A 20,298-nucleotide genomic window follows, 5' to 3' on the forward strand; every position below is an offset into this window, starting at 1 on the left:
AAGAGTCCCCAAAAGCCTTTTTACAATTGTTGTTTTTATGCTAATGGTAGTCAGGTATGTTTAAGTGTGTGGATATTCATTAGAGATCTTTTAATAATAATTCATTACATTTACAGTATATAGCGCTTTTCTCAGTACGCAAAGCATTATCCACACAGGGAGGAACCGGGAAGCGAACCCACAATCTTCCACAGTCTCCTTACTGCAAAGCAGCAGCGCTACCACTGCACCACTTTTAACTTACCCTGAAGAATATAAATGCTGGCCTGAGTATGGATATTTAAAATAAACTGATAACTGAACTCACGGTAAATGGTATTACAGCCCATTTTAAGAAAATTAACTTCTTTTCATTTATTTTAGGTAAAGACACTATTATAACTTGATTGTCTGCCAGGGATCTTGATGTGATTTTGATTTGATTTGTGAATTTCCCCCTGGGATTAATAAAGTATCTATCTATCTATCTATCTATCTATCTATCTATCTATCTATCTATCTATCTATCTATCTATCTATCTATCTATCTATCTATCTATCTATCGATTCCTCCGTTTATTATTCAACTTACATAATTGACAATAAATAAGTTTCTTACTTCAACCTCTGCCACAAATCCAATGTCCGCTCATTACTATTCTTTTCTGATACTGAGAAGCTTGTCCATGTCTTATCACATCCAGCATTAACTCCTGTAGCTCTCTGTTAATCTTTTATCTCAGCTCCATCTGGTTCAAAACTCTGCTACAAGAGTCTTCACTCAGACCCGCAGCAGTAAGCACATATCTGTTTTGATCAGTCTTGATCTGTTCCCTGTGTCTAGTAGCATTGAATACAGAATTGTATTGCTAACCTATGAGCTTGTAATGGCCTCACCATGGACTTCGATCATTAACCTCTGGCATTGCTGCAGTCCTGCCTGCCCACTGCAGCTTAATCCTGTTACTCCCCAAGCTAACCTGTGCTCTGGGGGTGACGGGTCCTTCAGCTCTACTGCGCCCAGGTTTTGAAATGGAATGGCTGGCTCAATTCATTCCATTTAAAAGGAAAATTAAGAAACATTTGCTCAGGAATTCATTTAACTTACATATCATTCTTACCCTTTTTCTCCATTTAGGTGCACTTAATAATATGAGCTGTATGTATCTTTTATTTGGTTTTTAATACTTGACATTAGATTGTATCCTGAGTTATTTATTTCACCTTTCTCTGTACTTTTATTCTTATTGAAATCTTTTGAATATTTGTAAAGCACTTTGAGCTTCACGTGATATGTAAATAAAATACAATATTAATATTAAAATACATAAATATTATTATCATTATTAATCAATGAAACACAAACATTTTTTAGTTGGGAGACCTGGGGACCTGGGTTCGCTTCCCGGGTCCTCCCTGCGTGGAGTTTGCATGTTCCCCCTGTGTCTGCGTGGGTTTCCTCTGGGCGCTCCGGTTTCCTCCCACAGTCCAAAGACATGCAGGTTAGGTGGATTGGCGATTCTAAATTGTCCCTAGTGTGTGCTTGGTGTGTGGGTGTGTTTGTGTGTGTCCTGCGGTGGGTTGGCACCCTGCCCAGGATTGGTTCCCTGCCTTGTGCCCTGTGTTGGCTGGGATTGGCTCCAGCAGACCCCCGTGACCCTGTGTTCGGATTCAGCGGGTTGGAAAATGGATGGATGGATGCTGAAGGGTAACTGGAATTGGCCAACTTAAGAAATTCAGATATGTCTGTTAATGTTAGTTGATACAATAACAGCATACAAGCAGCAGGCATTTTCTGAAATCCTTTGTAAAAATAATTTTTGTTGAAGTTTTACATTTGTTTAAGAACAGGCTATTTCACTGTACTGAGGTTTGTGATTTTTCTTATTGTTTTGTATAAGTTTTTACAAACAAAGAAAAGTCAATAACTAGTTTATATAGAAGTTTGTGGATATTTGTATGCTTAGGTGAGTCCACATTTTGAATATGAAGAAGCAGATAAACTGCATTGCAGCTAGAATTTTACACAACAATTTTGTTAGTCTGTTACCCAGCCACAGGGGGTACACAAAGCAGTGTTTCTTTGTGCCGGTCCCAAGCCCGGATAAATGGGGAGGGTTACGTCAGGAAAAGCATCCAGTGTAAAATTTTACCAAATCAATATGCGGACAACAATACAAAAAGATATGGAAAAAGATGATCTGCTGTGGGAACCCCTAACAGAAGCAGCTGAAAGAAGAAGAAGAAGAAGAATTGTGTTAGTCTGTAGTGAAGAATTAGAATAAAAAATGTACTAGTCCTGGTATATCTGTGCTAGTCCTTTCTGCAAACACATATCACAAGCTTCAAGAAGAAGAAAAGTTTTATTTTGATGCAGAACCTATAATTAACAAAGCAGTCCTGCAAAAAAATATCTGGATGATTATCTTTAAAGTGGAAGTCAAATCGGTGAAGCCACTTTAATGTTAACATCTCATGCCACTTTTTATTTTAATTATGTCAATTTCTGTTTTCGACATCTAAAATTACACTGTGACTTATCAAATTAACAGAGGTACTTTATCAATAATTAGATTTAGGTGAGATGATATTCGTGTATCAGATACCTGTAATTCCATTTTGAATAATGAATTGACTTCTGTGGAACCTTTGATTGTATGTGAAATTACCTTTTATTATTCGAGATTAGAATTACCAATGCCTTTATTGTGTCTGAAATAAAAAAAATAAATAAATGTACAGTATGTTTTAAAATATAAAATGTAATTTTAACTAGTCATAATCTAATTACAGATATCTGTCAATGCCAGTTTAATTCTGTAGCACCTTTATAAAACCAAAGTTAACCAAAGGTATGGAGAGCATATCAAAACACAACAGTTAACTAAAATTCCAAAACCTAAAAACAAACAAAAAAATAAAATAATTAAAATACATCCAAAAAGAATTATAGAAAGTAAACAACACAGATACATGACATAATATTCAGGTACGTTCTGTGATATAAAAGTTGGAGTATTCCACATATTTTAGTTACTTCACCCAAAAGTCAGTTATCACATTTTTGATATTAAATAATTTTGCAACAATGAGTCATATTCAAATATAATAGCAATAATACAATGCAATTACATTTGTTAGTAGATTAACAGCACTTTTCAATGTTATATAGTTAACAATGCAGCCTAACTAGGCTTGTGGTGGCCCAATAGCTTTCACACACATCAGATTTCAATTCAAGTGAAGTAATAATTGTATTGATGATAGTGGTGGAAGGTCTGTGACTAATTTATGTTCAGTTTTCATAACATAGTCATAAAACATACTCAAGAGTAGTACCTAATAATAGCCAAAGGAAAAATATGTTAGCCATCTAGCTATTAATACTAGCTAAAAGCTTGTAATTCATTAAGATTATATAAATAACTAAGAACTTGGAAAGGAACAAATTTACTGTTATAACATGAATAGTAATGGTGCCAATTGTCTTAAAGATTTTAATTCCAGTGTGAAGAAACACAGAAACAAACATTGCTCATCGGAACCAGATAAACCGTAACCTGCACTTAGTCAGTTGTTTGTTATTCGTCTAAGTGACTATTTCAGCCTGCATTAAATGTAATCCTACCCTGTCACTGGTGTTTGTGGCACAATCAGCGTCTTCATACACCAAAGCTCAATCTGTTTTTTGTCATCTGGCTCCAAACTTCTGCCCACAGATCGACAGCCTTCTTCTTTCTAAACCTGTCCTATGTTTATATCACTTAGGGGAGATACACCTTTCCCCCTTTGTGTGGCTATCAGGTATGTGGGACCCATTTTCAATGTTTCCTAAAACAAAGAAAAAAAATGTTCAACTCGAGATTCAATGTCCTTGGCTCATTTCCTTTAAAGAGCATGTTAAGGGAGCCAGGAGCATTGTACTTGTAAAAACTTTCTATACAACAACAATAAAATCACTTTAGAAGCATTGTTTCCATATACCCCAAACCTAATCCCATCATACTAATCATAGCAATCATTTACATCACCATCAACCATGAATACCCCCATCACCTCCTCCATGCTAATCCAACCTCCAACAATAATCTTCCCATTCACGTACAATCCCTAATCTCAACAGACCGATCATTCTAATTTCTTTTCAAAATGAAACCAGGGAGGAGCAAAACAAATAAATAGCTCTGCGTATGTGGCTTCTTTCCAAAAACAATCTGGTATGACAAAGAAAATCTTTGCTCAAATAGCCTTAGACATCGTTTTAGAAGAGAGAGACGACAACATGGAGGGAGTGCTCACTTTCAAAGATGAAGAATTTTCAGAATATGAGGAGCATGTTTCTGTCAATTTGGAATCTGACAGTGAGTTTGAAGCAGAGGATAGAACCGACTCTCAGACAAGCAGGGAAATAAGGATGTCAAAAAATGATGAAACTGAATGATATTCTTGTCCATGGAAGGAGCCACCATGCCTTGCAGCCAATGTGATAAAGATGCAACCAGGGCCAACGTGGATGGCAGTCATGCATGTATATGACGTCTTCTTTTGAATTGTTTATTCCAGACATCATCCAGAAAATCATTGTGGAATGCACTATTTGGAGGGGAGGCATGTTTTTGGGAAGAGATGGAAAGAAATGGACCAAACCAATTTACATGCATACTTTGGGATTCTTATACTTCCTGGTGTTTTCAGAACCAATGGGGAATCCACTGAATCCCTGTGGAATGTAGAAACTGGCTGAGAACTTTTAGGTTTACCGATGTCTCTGAAAGACTTTCACAATATTTTAAAGATTATCCGCTTTGATAACAGAGACACCCGACCAGCTCGACAACAGAGAGACAAGTTAGCTGCAATCAGGTCAGTGTGGGACAAGCGGGTGGAATCCTTCAGCTGTTCTGCAACCCTGGGCCCAGCGTTACTGTTGACGAGCAGCTTATACCATTTCAGGGCCGCTGCCCATTCAGGCAGTACATGTCATCTAAACCTGCCAAATACAGAATCAAGAACTGGGCTGCATGTCATGCTGCTTCATCTTATGCATGGAACATGCAGATATTCACTGGAAAGTCTTTCGGAAGAACCCCTGAGAACAACCAAGGGATCTGGGAGGTCCTGGATATGTCACAGGGACTCAGTGGTCACAAGATGACATGCAACAATTTTTTTTACTTCGCACAAGTTGGGACAGGAACTCTTGAAGAGAAAGCTGACAATGTTAGGAGCAATAAGAAAGAACAAGCCAGAGCTCTCACCTCAGCTGATGAGTACAAAGAACAGGCCTGTCAATTCAATTAAGTTTCTGTTTACATCCCTGTTGTATTACATCACAAGATAAAGAAGTAATGTAGTAGTTATGAGCACACATCATAGGGAGCAGAAAATCTGTGGTGGGGAGCATCATAAACCACAAATCATTATGGATTACAGTGGTACAAAAGGAGGAGTAGATAACCTAGATTAGTTAGTAAGGGGTTCCTGCTGCAAAAGAGGAACCCTACGCTGGCCACTTGTAATATTTTTTAATATCTTGGACATCTCTGCCTATAATGCATTTGTCGTTTGGATGGTACTAACTCCAAATTGGAATAAAGGAAAGCTCCAAAGAAGAAGACTCTTCCTTCAAGAGCTGGGCAAAGAACTGATAAGATCTGTCACACACGAGCACATTGGATCCAGTCAACGGGCTTGATCGAACGTATTATGCCTCCCATGCACTTGTGTGTGACAGACCCCAAATCCAGAGGAGACAACACATACCAAGGACCTCTTCCTCTGCAGCCATTGTGAGGAGGATCCAGTAGTAGGATGCTAAAGTAGTGGTTTTCTCAAGCCATTGGAAGAAGTCCATCAACTGCACATACAGCATCTCAGATAAATCTTGTGACTGGTCAAAATTAAGAACAATAATACAAAATAGCATTCTGTATAAGTAAGTAAAATAACCATAAACTCAACAATACTAAAAGCAAATTTAAACAGGCTAAACAAACTGTAAAAGCAATCCAAAAACTTAAAGTATGAGATTGTGACACTTACATGAACTAAACACACTTTTGTCACCTCACACTTTTGCCTTGCTACCTTCCCGTTGTCCAACCTTTCATCAGTGTTATTTTTCGGCCAAGGTTCCCCTTCTGGCTGGGGTTTAAATGTCTCTTTTATGTCTGTGTTACTCATTCGGTATGTCAACATTGTTGATTATTTAGTTTCTTTACATCAATCTACTGTATATACCATGTGTTTTGTTGGTGGTTCCACAAGGGATGGGGCCATCTTTCCTTCACTGCCAAGGAACTGCTCTCAGCCCTCTAAAGGCTGAGGAAAACCCATCATCCCCTGCAGTTCATTGAATGTGCTAGGTGGTTGGTGAGTTCTCCTGTTTTTGTTAATTGTTGATTTTCTGGAGTTGTGTGACCTTTTGCTCTATTTTTTGACTTCGCCTCATTGATTTTGTATTGGGATTGTGATTGGTTTTCAGATCACCTATTTTTTTTTTTTTTTTAATATTTTTATTTTATTAATTTTCATTTTAATCATTCCATACAAACAGATCAATTAATAACCCAACAAATTTGAAGACTAATCAAACCCCACCCCTGAGAAGGAGAGCTTAGCTAAAGGAAAATTGCTTAAGGCTTTTTAATAAGGCAACATTAAACAAAAGAAAGGGAGAAGTAAATATCTATGTAAATAAGAGATGGAGAAGGGAATTAAATGTGGTAATAGTTATTTCTCTTATTCTAAAATAATATTGATTAAATCCTGCCATGTTTTGAAAAAATTTTGTACAGATCCTCTAACTGAAAATTTGATTTTTTCCAATTTCAAATAATATAAAACATCGGTTTCCCACTGACTTATAAGAGGAGAATTAGGATTCTTCCAATTTAACAAAATAAGTCTGCGTGCCAAAAATGTAGTGAATGCAATCACAGTTTGCTTGTCCTTCTCCAAATCAAGTCCATCTGGAAGAACACCGAACACAGCTGTTAATGGGTTAGGAGGGATTGTGATACCAAGGCTGTCTGAGAGGCACTTAAAAATTTTTGTCCAAAATGATGTGACATGTGACCCAGTGAGGCAGGAGCTTGGTTGCAGCGTTCGCAGGTTGGATCCTGCCCTGGAAACATTTTGGACAGTTTTAAGCGAGACAGATGAGCTCGATATATAATTTTTAGTTGAATAATTCTATGCTTTGCGCATATAGAACTCGAGTGAATTCTCTGCTTTGCTACCTTCCACTCCTTTTCTGATATATTGATTAAGAGATTTTCTTCCCAATGTCCTCTTGGATCTTTGAAAGGTAGGGACTCTAATAAGATTTTATATATTGCGGAAATAGTGTTTAATTCCTCGAAATTGAGCAGTATTTTTTCCAGCATTGTGGAGGGTGCAAGGTGGGGGAAATCGGGCAATTTCTGTTTAACAAAATTTCTAATTTGAAGATAGTAAAAGAAATGTGTAGCTGGGAGGTTGAATTTTGAACGTAATTGTTCAAAAGATGTAAATATGTTGTCTATATAAAGATCTCTGAGCATTTTAATCCCAAAACTTTTCCAGGTATTAAAAACTGGATATACAGTACTTGCGAAGGTTGAAAGAGGTGGTTCTCTTGTAGAGGTGCCACTGATAAAAGATTTTCCATCTTAAAATGCTATCTAATTTGGTTCCATATTCTGAGTGAGTAAAGCACAATTGGGTTATTAGTATATTTGCGATAACTTTCATTTATTGGAGAGCAGAGCAGGGAATATAAAGAAGTACTACAGGATTTCACCAATTTTGAAGTCATTGCCCTCTGTGTGTTGTGTGCTGCTTGAAGCTTTTTGCTTCAGAGCATTTTTTATGATAAATCATTTATTTATAAAGATTTCACATTTGTTCTTTTTTACAACTACACAGTGTTTGGCAATTTCCCAGATAGAAAAAAGAATGGCCAGTACTCCTTATGTGTACTGAAAATGTGGGTGTATGCAGGTGGGCTTGAGCAGGTGTGGTTTCTCCTCAAAAGTCTGAAGGTGTGTTGTTACATACATTAACTATTGGTACTCATACAGCAAGAACAGGGAGATGCTGGTACTGAGTAGCTGTGTGTACTGCCCCACTTCAGACACTCACTTTACCCTCCCTCCTGGTGTAAAAACTAATCCCATCCAAACAGGACTTTCAGAATGCAAGAGAAATTTTTTATAATGTCAGAGGACAACTGGAGTGTGAGAATAAACATCCAGCAAAAAAAAAAAAAAATTGCACAGATAATAACTAGACATGGAATTTGAGCCCAAAATGCTACATCCATTAGGCAGAGGAAATAACCACTTCACCTCTCAGTTTGAAAATAAAAAATAATTGAATTTATGTCCTTACAATGTAGGTCATATCAACTTCTTTGATTCAGACCTTTGATAATAAGTTTCACTAGTGGATGACATATGAATCTGTTATGAAAATTAAATTTTGTATTTCAGTAAATGCATATTATTTATATTAATGCCATGGCAAGGCCTTCTGATCTGTTAGAAATGCAACACTCTTAAAGCTGCCACCAGAGTGCATATTTTTTTGGAAATAGTACATCTATATTTTAGATTCTTTTGTTTTATAACATGAGACAGGTATTAAAAATCTGATCTAGTAAGAAGTCAGTTTCCTTAGTGTCTGCAAAGAATGCATCAGGTTGCTAAAGCTACTTGTGGATGCAGCTGAGAGCTCCATTTTCAAAGAGACAATTTTTATAAAAGTGAGTGATTTACTCAGAATTCTGCTGGTGAACACTTGAAAAGGAATAGAAAATGACACTTAGGCCACAAGCTGCCATAGGCTGAATGCAACAGTGAACATGTAAATGAGCCACAGGGAATAGAGGACTTGCACACACCATGCAGAATGGCAACAGCAAATCTAATCACACGACAGGAAAGACTTCTGCTGACAGCAGAGCGCAACTAGAGCCCCATATTCTCGAGAAATGGGTTGCTCAACAAGGCTTGAAAGTAGTGTTTCATAGCAGCCCACTAATTGCTTACAACACACATTGGTGCAAATCATCACAGGCAGTGAAGTAGGGACTAGTAATGTCAAGTAATGTTGTTCTGATTGCCTTGAATTTACTAAGTAAGTGTCATTAAGTGCACATTCAACCCAATCTGTGCTTTGTGCTGGATTTTGCAACTGCCACTGGTACTAAGTGCAGTTTCCCAGATGCAAAATGATACAGTAATAAGATGCACACCTTGATTTTTAAAGTCAGGCTGCAAATATCTAGTAACGTGCTCTTAATGAACTTTCTCCATTATAGGCAACATTAAGCGCCAGTCCATCACAGGACATACATAAGCACATAACATACAACCTTCCTTCATCTGACTACATATTTCCCCATGGAAATGGGATTAATAAAGTTTATCTAATCTAATCTAATTTAATCTAATAGCCTTCCATGTGCATTCTGGCAAACTCACTCTGCATTATTTTTAACAGTGATCTTTCTCTTTGCAACTCTCCTTTAAAGCTTTGACTGGAGAAGCAGCGGGCAACAGTTTTTGTCTGAACAGTCTCTCCAGTCTCAGCCACTGAAACTTGTAGCTCTTTCAGAGTTAGCAGAGGTCTCTTATTGCACAGCCATAATCTCTACAATTCTTAAAGATTGGTTTAACTGGAATCCAGGAGATATTCATTGACTTGCATATTTTCTTATCTCCATCCCCTGCTTTTCAATCATCTTCTTATAGAGTAGCTTGGAGTGTTTTTTAGTCTTTATTGTGTAGATTAGGCCAAAATACTGACTGTCCACAAATTGAATTTCCACATGAAGATGCATTTATACTACAATCAACTGAAACCCCCTGACTACAGACAGTTGATCTCCATTTATGTAACTCAGCGTTTCTCAACCTTTAAGTATTTGTGACCCGAGTTTTCATAACAGTTTTAATCGCACCCCCCTAACGTTTTTTTGAAAGAAGCCCACTAATACCAATTTGTTCTTTTTTAATTAATGATATATCATAGATGCATATTTTATTATACCTAATTAACTTTTATCTACATTTATCTAATTCTATATTTATTTTTCTAGTATCAGAATGTAGTTTAAGTTAATTTGTTTTGGTTTCAATAGATGTATTTTTCATATTTCCGATTCTTGTTTTCTTTTTTCATATCTTCGCGCCCCCTTTTTTGTTACTTCGCGCCCCGGGCGTGCCCCACAGTTTGAGAACCACTGATTTAACTAATTATGTGACTCCCAAATCCAATTGGCTGCACCAGTGATGATTTACTGTAGGTGTGTTATACTGAAGGGTGTGAAAACTTCCACTGTATGTGATTATTCACTTCATCCAATCAGCTTAAGATTTAGCTTCTAATACCATAAAGCAGGGATTTATGCTAGAAAGCTTTTTTTTAATAATAGGTTACCCCAACAATTTTAAAGTCTGGCATTTCTTTTACCTACAATCTTGAAAGATTTTGCATGCATTCTTGTGAACGAGAAAGGAAGGGTCTTTGTTCATGGAAACTTTGTAATTAATAAGAAAATGTAATAATAAATAAAATAGTACTTTTTAAACACACAAAATTAATAACATGTCTAAATTAATTAAATTTGGTAGTAGGGTTCAATAATATCTGAAGCTATTATGTCAGCCAGCAGGCAGTTCTTCACAGGCAGTGTTGGGAGGCAGCTGTCTACAAGCTCTTCACAGGCTCGCTGGGACTAGATGTTTGATTGGCAGCAGCTCATCCCACAGAAAGAGGCTGCAAGTCCTTTGACAAGCATTTGAGAATAAAGCAGGAGAATTTCAGTGAAAATGGAGAAATAGGAGCCCCATACAGGAGGGATCAAATTTCCTTGGACTTGGTGATGTTAAAAAGTGTGATGGTGGATAACAAAAAGTGATGATGATTGCTGACACCATGAACCAGCACTGTTCCCATCAAAATGAAATAACATGGATCTAGCTGTGTTTTGTCCCAGTTTGCATTTATTCCGCTGGCCCATAACAATGGGAAACAAGAAGTTTGCAGAATCATTAGACTTTTAAATTTTGGTGTTACTGATTATTATTCTTCAATAAACAAGCCCATTACATGGCTGAACCATTATTTGGAATGTGCCTCAGTCCTTTCATCTCAGCACTCAATACAATATTCATGAAGAGCACAATGTTTACTTTCCAAGTATCTTTTCTGAAATTCAAGAGCGGAGATTATAATACTCAAAAACCTTTAACAAATTAAAGAATTAAATAAAAAAAAGAAGCTGCTTCCGGGGGTTAGATTATTCCAACCTTACATCCAACCTTCTGCCTTCTATCTTATACTACAAAGCTTTGAATCCATTCCTGGTAGGAAGATTGTTCAATGTGAAAGCCTGTTACACTAACAATAGTGATGGTAGGAAATACGTAATTTTATAGCTGAGAATTTGCTCTTTAATTTGACAGATAACATTTTCCTGTAAACATCACAGAGGGAATTGAAAAACTGACTTGTAATTACAAGGGGTATGCATTCATATACTGTACTGACAATAATGACCCTGTAAACATGCATTTATTTAATTTATTGTATTTCATTATTAGCTAGATGAGATTTTTACTGTTGGCCCCAAGGCAGCTGACCTCCACCAAGTAAGTTTATTCACTACCAGTAGGGAGAAAGATTTTTTCTGCATATTGTTAAAATCACCATGACATTAGCCTCTTTTACTGTACAGTAGGCAGCCATCCTTCTCCAGGGCTGATTTTCAATCCCTAAGCCTCATTTCTATATACTGTTTTATATGAACTGGCACTTGTTCTGCTTTTGTGGTAGAAATGAAATTGGAAGTATATTAAAGAAAGAAATCTTACCCTCAAACTAGGAAAAAGCAGGCAGGAGGAGGCTTGTCCATTGCGTCCTTTATTTACTCTTATGCTGAAGAGGTAGTGCACTATACAGTAATGTAATAAGTAATAGTGCCCCGGGCAGAGGTTGGCACCAAATGTTCAAAGAATAAGAGCAGAAGTCTATTTATAATCGCTTACACATCACCTGACATTTTACTCTGATTAGTTTGTTGGCTTACACACCCATCATTTGATTGTTTCATTAGCTTACATACCCAAATAACATATCTAAAATAAAAGTCACATTTCTACTATTCATGGTCCTTACAACACTTTTCAATACTTCTTCAGTTCCTGAGAGTGTGACATCTTTCAAGTGTTACTGGGTACATGATAGTCAGCCAACTTCTTGTACCAACTTCTTGTACCATCACCCAGAACCTTCTTGTACTTTTTTGTTCACTTGACCTTATTGTGGTTTCCTGATATGATTGAACACAGTTCTGACATTTATTAATCCCTTTATACTACTTCTAAGACAGATGTGGAAATCATACCAAAACACATTAAGCACAATAACTATATTACCCCTAAATCACTATATGACCCCTAGGTCTCATTTTTCTTCCACACTTATGGAAGAAGATGATCCGATGTGGCAACCCCTAACAGGAGCTGCCAAAAGAAGAAGAAGAAGACTGTCTGTTGGTTCCACATGTAGTACTATAGTAGTCATACTAACACCTCACGTCATAGAGTAATCCCATGTCACAAAAGAGCATTGACAATTATTCTGAATTATTATTATTCTCTGACTGTCCTCTGACAATATCTATTAGCCATTCATTAATCATTTCTTATATCTGCTTAATCCAGTTCAGGATCACATGGAGCCACAAGTTATTGATGTCACATCTGGAGCAAGGTAGGAACCTACTTTAGAGAGAGTAGCACACTCTTTCAAGGACCTTTTCACACCAATACTCATTCTCTCTAGGCCAAATTAGAGTAACCAATTAACCTGCATATCTATAGAAAGAATCAGGATAACTGCAGAGGAAAATTTAAACAGACTCCGTGAGAGCATGCAAAATCCCCGAAGACAGCAACACAGTCTGAGTTTCAATCCCTGTCTTATGGAGCCATAACGCAGTAACATTTACCACTATGCCACTCATCTCAAGGCTTTTATTAACAATTTAGAAATCAGAATTAACCAATGAGAATATAATAATGGCAGTACTAACCAAATCTCCTGCATAAAACACATCCTTAAACAATATATACAATTAATTATCTGTTAAAAACATTTCTAAGTGATTTAAACTCATTTAAAGGTCATAGGCAAGCAACACAGTAAATATTGGTTATGCACAATTACAATGGGAGGGAAGAAAAAGAATCATGAAAGCATTATTAATTGCTTTGTTTATTTTGCTCTGTTTTTCAGTGAAGGATGCATAATATGTTGAAACAGAGGTACAAAGGATCTATTCTAATTAGATTGTGAAATCCAGGACGTGTTGTATTTACTTTCCCAAAGGGAACATAACAGTATAATAGCAAGCAGTAAAACCACAACTGAATTGTTAGCAGATTTTCAAAACTTACACTTTTTAATCATGCCCCTCTGAGTTTTTTTTATTTATCTAATTAACAGCAAGTTGGTAATTATCTACTTTTTGAAGTCTGACACTGTGCATTTGCTTTCTAATTTCTTTTATTTTTCCTTTTGGCATCCTATGTTTTTGGTGGGGGAAGTGACATCAAGGAATATTCTGTGACTGTTGCTTTGGGTAGAAGAGGAAGATGTCAAAACAGAAAATGAGTGCTGAACCAAAAGACACATATTATACTCCCGGGGAATTATTCAACATTCTTTTAATATATTCAGAAACCTCCTGGTGGCCATTCATTCAATTCCAGGGAGCCTCAATAAATTTTAGTTCTGCTGCTTTACACTTATGTTTTATTATTTATTAGGGAAGTGTCTGTTACTGCACTACAGGATTAAAATGTTCTTTGAAACATTTGTAAATGAGAATCAGTTCACAAATCATCACTTCTTAATTCTAGCTTCAAAGAATTTAAATCATCTAATTTGAACGCCCCAATGCTTGCATGGGCATTTTACATGGCAACTCCCAGTTGCAATATTGGAAGGGGTAAATGAGTCAGTCCATTTGAAGAGTCACATAGCTTTCTGCATTAATCAAGACAGAAAAGGAAATTGTGCTTGCTAGAATTTGCAGGCTGAGCTCCGAGCCCAAAGAAAACCCCCAGGTCACATCACAAGTGGTAGGCACGGCTGTCCCTGACACAAACACTTTGCTACAATAATATAAGCATCAACCTAGAGGCACAATCAAGATGATAACCGACTATTTCTAGTTTAAAAAAGACAGACATTTTGACCTTTTTAATGCAGTGCATGTAGTAAAACCCATTTTTGACCAGGATTAGAATTTAATTTTGAAAACTGCTTTATCTTTTGTAGAGTACTTGTCAGTTTTATTATTAAAAATGTTGGTTGTTCAATAAATGTAATAATGTTTCTTAAAATTTCTTTTATGATTCATAGAATACCATTGACTAGCAGAAATACAGAATAAATTCAGTCATGCCTGTTTGACAGGAATTGATAAAGATAAAATATGTCATTGCAGAATGCTTTGAAGCAACATTAGCTTGTTGTTTAAATTAACCAGAGGGAGTTTTATGCTTATTTTGAGTAATGCATACCAACAAGACCTAACTTACATAAGAAAATAATATCATTATTGAGTAATATTTTTGTAAACTTTATGATTGTGTTTGATAGACATTGCAGACATAATTCAAGGGTCCTGATCATCATGATAGCATGTGTCAAAGTTTGGTTTGGGAACTGAGCTAAGATGTTAGTGGAAACCACTGAAAGGGAGAATTCTAGATACCTCATAGTCTATCCTGCTCTCTCTTTTAAGGAGGCAACTGGTATTATATCAGGTGAAACAAATAACCCTGAAGGTTAGTCGGGAGTTCCAGGGTTATAACACAAGTAGGCAGGATTGAAATAAAAATAACTGCTGTTTGTGGTCCTACGGCTGCAGTGGAATATTAAAGGGGATGGGAGAAATGGAAGGTCAGTTGACGAAGGCAAAATGCATCAATCGAAGAGGAGGGAGGAGAAACCAGATTTGCAGAAGAAGCTAATTAATGCAAAACCCTAATTCTCTGTTCCAAGGTTCTGTGGCTGGAGAATATGAACGATCTAAAGTTACACATAGAACCTTGGTGAGGGAAATTTTCATTTCATGAAGGTTCTTAGTAAAGAATTCATTATGAAGTTTTCTCTACATGTACCACAGTACTTTTGAATCCTCTCTCTGTAAATCATTCTCTGAGAGCTTTTGAGAATTATCATTATGTATTTTAAATTTTGAAAAGAGAGAACAATGGATCCTTAAACAATGTGTCTTAGTTCTTTGTGACTTTGTAGAAAATGTTACACCTTTCTCATGGAAAACAATGGCTAATTGACCCGTTTGGTCAATGTAGTGCATGCTATGATTCAATGACACCTCAGAGCCGTTATAAACAATGTCATTTCTCTTTCCAGTTTGACAGGAATCTTTTATTGAGAAAGGATGATAATTGTTATGCTCTTGGTAAGGTGTACTTCTAGATAATGACACTGTAATAGTAAAGATCAAAGTTACTTAGACTTTGTATAATTTAAGTGTTTCTAAGTGTATTTCTGAGTTATTTGGGGATTCTGTTTGCACACAAGTATAATTTAATTCAGTTATTAGTTTTGAGTTGGGGAAATTAAAAAATATTTTTTTATTACCATCTTGATTTTCTTTATTTATGTAATACCTTGGATTGATCATTTGGCTACGTCATTTAGGCTTGTTGCATCGTGGGACATGATGCATAAGCATGGCAGCGTTTACATTTTTAGTTATCCCTCAGTGGATGCATAATCTCTTGTTATCTTTACTGTTAACTGACTTTAATTCAGATAGGCCTTAGCATTAGAATTGATTCTCTCAATTTGACCTCTGAAATGTTTATGTTTTTGTTTAGCTTTCTTGTTCTGATCATTCATTCTTGTTTAGTCTCCAGGTATTTTTGACCTATGCTATCCCTTTTGACTTCAATTTTTTGCTTTTTGATCATCTCCTTGTCTTTTTGGCATAGAACAATCCTCTAGCACTTTGCATGTTATATAAGGCTGTCAGTGTGACAAGGCATCCTAAAAGTCCCACAAAGCAGGACCTTCATAAACCTGCCCAAATGTAACCTCACTCCAGGCAGCCAGCCCCTAAACTCCTCAGGCAGTCTTCAGACTGCATAGGCCTAAAATGGTTTCTTGGATTTTAAAGTTAAATATATTCCTTAAAATGATCCAAAAAAACACCAAAAATGTCAGTTAGTCAGTCATTATCCAAAATATTCCAAAGGAAAATCAACTGTAAAACATTTGGCTTGTAATAGAAAAAATCTTTGTAAATGTAGAAAAATGTATTGGTAAAGCATAAATGAAAAAGGCAAAAATAAGGGAGCGGTGTTAACCTAAAAAGGCAACCCACAGAAACAAATCCAAAATGGCATCAGAAGAGCAAAAAACAAGAAAAACAGAAACCAGAAAATCAATATTTAGAATAGTACACTGCTTAATTGTTGGAGAACCACTGAAGGACTAACTCTTCTGGCTCAGTCTAAGGTTCTTCAGCACTGACATCAGGGTAGCCCCACAAAGAATAAGAGAACACTTAAAGACACAGTAAATTAATACTAAATAGTAAACAAACAGAAATGAAATTATAACCATGAATATGATTCAGGAATAACAAAAATCACAATAAAAAGGAAAATTAATATACTGTAGAATGTGGGGCGGCACGGTGGCGCAGTGGGTAGCGCTGCTGCCTCGCAGTTGGGAGATCTGGGGACCTGGGTTCACTTCCCGGGTCCTCCCTGCATAGAGTTTGCATGTTCTCCCCGTGTCTGCGTGGGTTTCCTCCCCCAGTCCAAAGACATGCAGGTTAGGTGGATTGGCGGTTCTAAATTGTCCCTAGTGTGTGCTTGGTGTTTGGGTGTGTTTGTGTGTGTCCTGCGGTGGATTGGCACCCTGCCCAGGATTGGTTCCTGTATTGGCTGGGATTGGCTCCAGCAATTAGAAATAGAATATGTAAAATACAAATCATTCATAGCATCAATGCACTGGTCAGTCCTTTCAAAGGATGCTTTGTGTCAAATTACATAATCAGACTTTCTGATGAGAACAAACTCCTTCAGCAGGAGTGACATTGGAGCATCTCACCATCAAACCTTTGCAAGGACTCTTTGTCATTCTTGTCTTCTTCTTCGGCTGCTCCCGTTAGGGGTTGCCACAGCGGATCATCTTCTTCCATATTTTTCTGTCCTCTGCATCTTGTTCTGTTACACCCATCACCTGCATGTCCTCTCTCACCACATCCATAAATAAACCTTCTCTTAGGCCTTCCTCTTTTTCTCTTCCCTGGCAGCTCTATCCTTAGCATCCTTCTCCCAATATACTCAGCATCTCTCCTTTGCACATGTCCAAACCATCTCTGACTTTGTCTCCCAATCGTCCAACCTGTGCTGAACCTATAATGTACTCATTTCTAATCCTATCCATCCTCATCATACCCAGTGTAAATCTTAGCATCTTTAACTCTGCCACCTCCAGCTCTGTCTCCTGCTTTCTGGTCAGTGCCACCGTCTCCAGCCCAAATACCATAGCTGGTCTCACTACCGTCCTGTAGACTTTCCCTTTCACTCTTGCTGATACCCGTCTGTCACAAATCACTCCTGACACTCTTCTCCACCCATTCCACTCTGCCTGCATTCTCTTTTTTACCTCTCTTCCTCAATCCCCATTACTCTGTACTATTGATCCTAAGTATTTAAACTCATCCACCTTCGCCAACTCTACTCCTTGCATCCTCACCATTCCACTGGCCTCCCTCTCATTTACACATATGTACTTTGTCTTGTTCCTACTGACCTTCATTCCTCTCCTCTCTAGAGCATATCTCCACCTCTCCAGGGTCTCCTCAAACTGCTCCCTACTATCGCTACAGATCACAATGTCATCAGCAAACATCATAGTCCACGGGGACTCCTGTCTAATCTCGTCTGATAACCTTTCCATCACCATTACAAATAAGAAAGGGCTCAGAGCCGACCCCTGATGTAATCCCACCTCCACCTTGAATGCATCCATCACTCCTACCGCAGACCTCACCACTGTCACACTTACCTCGTACATACAGTATCCTGTACAACTCTCACATACTTCTCTGCCACTCCCAACTTCCTCATACAATACCACAGCACCTCTTGGGGCACCCTGTCATATGCTTTCTCCAGGTCCACAAAGACGCAATGCAACTCCTTCTAGCCTTCTCTATACTTCTCCATCAACACCCTCAGAGCAAACATCACATCTGTGGCGCTCTTTCGTGGCATGAAACCATACTGCTGCTCACTAATCATCACCTCACTTCTTAACCTAGCTTCCACTACTCTTTCCCATAACTTCATGCTGTGGCTCATCAGTTTTATTCCCCTGTAGTTACTACAGTCCTGCACACCCTCCTTATTCTTAAATATTGGCACCAGTACACTTCTTCTCCACTCCTCAGGCATCCTCTCACTTTCCAAGATTCCATTAAACAATCTGGTTAAAAACTCCACTGCCATCTCTCCTAAACACCTCCATGCTTCCACAGGTATGTCATCTGGACCAACGGCTTTTCCATTCTTCATCCATAGCTGTCCTTACTTCCTCCTTGGTAATCTGTTGCACATCCTGATTCACTATCTCCACATCATCCAACCTCTTCTCTCTCTCGTTCTCTTCATTCATAAGCCTCTCAAAGTACTCTTTCCATCTGCTCAACACACTCTCCTCGCTTGTGAGTACGTTTACATATTTATCCTTTATCACCCTAACCTGCTGCACATCTTTCCCTGCTCGGTCCCTCTGTCTAGCCAATCAGTACAGGTCCTTTTCTCTCTCCTTAGTGTAAAACCTCTTATACAACTCATCATACACCTTTTCTTTAGCCTTCGCCACCTCTCTCTTTACCTTGCGCCTTATCTCCTTGTACTCTTGTCTACTTTCTGCATCTCTCTGATTATCCCACTTCTTCTTTGCCATCCTCTTCCTCTGTATACTCTCCCGTACTTTCCCATTCTACCACTAGGTTTCCTTTTCCTCTTTCCTCTGTCCAGATGTCACGCCAAGCACCCTTCTTGCTGTCACCTTTACTACATCTACTGTAGTTTCCCAACTGTCTGGTAATTCTTCACTACCACCCAGTGCCTGTCTCACCTTCTCCCTAAACTCAACCTTGCAGTCTTCCTTTTTCAAATTCCACCATTTGATCCTTGGCTCTACCCTCACTCTCTTCCTCTTCTTGATCTCCAACGTCATCCTACAGACCACCATCCTATGCTGCTTAACTACACTTTCCCCTGCCACCTCTTTGCAGTCTTCAATCTCCTTCAGATTGACTCTTCTGCATAGGATGTAATCTACCTGTGTGCCTCTTTCTCCACTCTTTTACATCACCCTATGTTCCTTCCTCTTCTTAAAATACATATTCACCACAGCCATGTCCATCCTTTTGGCAAAATCCACTATCCTCTGACCTTCTTCATTTCTTTCCTTGACATCATACCTACCCATCACCTCCTCATCTCCTGTGTTCCCTTCACCAACATGTCCATTGAAATCCGCTCCAATCACCACTTTCTGTCCCTTGGGTACACTGTTCATCACTTCATACAACTCACTCCAAAAATCTTCTTTCTCATCCATTGCACACCCAACTTGCAGGGCATATGCACTAACAACATTCATCATCACACCTCCAATTTTCAGCTTCATAATCATTACTCTGTCTGACACTTTTTTCACTTCCAAAACACTCTTGACATACTGTTCCTTCAGAATAACCCCTACTCCATTTCTCCTCCTATCCACACCATGATAGAATAATTTGAATCCACCTCTGATCCACCTGGCCTTACTCCCCTTCCATTTAGTCTCTTGCACGCACAGTGTATCAACCTTCCTTCTCTCCATCATATCGGCTAACTCTCTCTCCTTACCAGTCATACTGCCAACGTTCAAAGTTCCTACCCTCAGTTCCACTCTCTTTACCTTCCTCCTCTCCTCCAGAGTATGATTTCCAATTGCTGTTAAAAGTGCTTCATATTGCCATTTACTGCTTAGTGTTTGAAGTACAATCAATTTCAAGGAAATTAAAAAAAAATGAATAATGTCATCAATATTTAATTATGCAGTCCACAAATTCAAAACCATAATGTACTTTCACACTGGTCTGCTATGGATAGCCACACAGCCTCTCTTGCTTTCTTTATACCAAAGGCATTTCTTTTTTTGTGATATTATAGATCAATTATTATTACTTGATCAGCTGCTGAAAAGACCACCACT

Source organism: Erpetoichthys calabaricus, chromosome 6, assembly GCF_900747795.2.
Source record: "Erpetoichthys calabaricus chromosome 6, fErpCal1.3, whole genome shotgun sequence".
NCBI lineage: Eukaryota > Metazoa > Chordata > Cladistia > Polypteriformes > Polypteridae > Erpetoichthys > Erpetoichthys calabaricus.